Source organism: Dermacentor albipictus, chromosome 1, assembly GCF_038994185.2.
Source record: "Dermacentor albipictus isolate Rhodes 1998 colony chromosome 1, USDA_Dalb.pri_finalv2, whole genome shotgun sequence".
NCBI lineage: Eukaryota > Metazoa > Arthropoda > Arachnida > Ixodida > Ixodidae > Dermacentor > Dermacentor albipictus.
This window is the reverse complement of record NC_091821.1, coordinates 390,142,180-390,143,230: the sequence shown is the minus strand read 5'-3', so window position 1 is coordinate 390,143,230 and position 1,051 is coordinate 390,142,180. Positions and strand designations below refer to the sequence as shown.

The following is a 1,051-nucleotide window of genomic DNA, read 5'->3' as shown; positions in this document are numbered from 1 at the left end:
GTGTTGGGCTGCTAAGCACGAGGTCACGGGATCGAATCCCGGACACGGCGGCCGCATTTCAATGGGGGCGAAATGCGAAAACACCCGTGTACTTAGATTTAGGTGCACGTTGTAGAACCCCAGATGGTTCAAATTTCCGGAGTCCCCACTACGGCGTGCCTCATAATCAGAAAGTGGTTTTGGCACGTAAAACCCCATAATTTTTAAAGTTCTATAACAAAGCTAACGCGAACAGCCCCTATACTAATGCTTACACCGAATTGCATGCATTTTACAGCATACATTGTGCGCATCCTGCACACGCGAATGTTGTGCTCAGAGCGTGCACTGCGACAAGGTGCAGTTTGTCGTGATGGATTGTTGAATTGTCTCTTGGAGAATGAGGAGCGTAACCCTTTCACTCTATAAGTACTGCTGCAAGCGAACCCATTGTGCACTGTCTGCGTAGTACCAACAACATCCGGACGAGGTGGCCGAGTGGTTAAGGCGTTGGACTGCTAATCCAATGGGCTCTGCCCGCGTGGGTTCGAATCCCATCCTCGTCGTACATTTTTTTCCATGTTCCATTCTGTTCACTTTCCAGTCGGATGGTAAGGTGCCTGTAGAAAGTGACTGCGAAAACAACAAAGTTAGGTACGCACCAGACAGATGGTTAATATTTTTTAAGAGTTTAGAATTAATATCATCTACACCTGCTGACGACGAAAGCTTGATGTTATCAATAATCGAGGTGATTCCGTCTGCCGAGAATATACTTGGCGACATACGCGCAGTTATGTTAGTAGATGTGGGAAGATCTGGAGCTGAAGTCTCGTTAGTAAATACAGAGAAAAAGGCTGCGTTAGAAATGTCAGCACATTCGCTGTCGCTGACCACTTCGTCATGTGCATTTAACACGCTGATCATGCGCGTCTCCTGAGGGTTTATTGCTTGCCAAAATTGACGAGGGTTGTTCGTAAGCATTTTAGGCAGTTCATCGTTGAAAAAGGAGAATTTAGCATTCCGTATAGCCCTCAGATAATCGTCTTCAGCCACAAAGTATTTCTCCCAA

The 1,051-nt window shown here is 46.3% G+C and overlaps 1 non-coding gene across 1 annotated transcript; it reads left to right on the top strand.

Moving 5' to 3' along the window:
* Positions 1–463: 463 nt before the first annotated feature.
* On the top strand, positions 464–545 carry TRNAS-GCU (transfer RNA serine (anticodon GCU)). The gene has a single exon. It is a non-coding gene; the product is annotated as a tRNA-Ser (tRNA).
* The last annotated feature ends 506 nt before the right edge of the window (positions 546–1,051 follow it).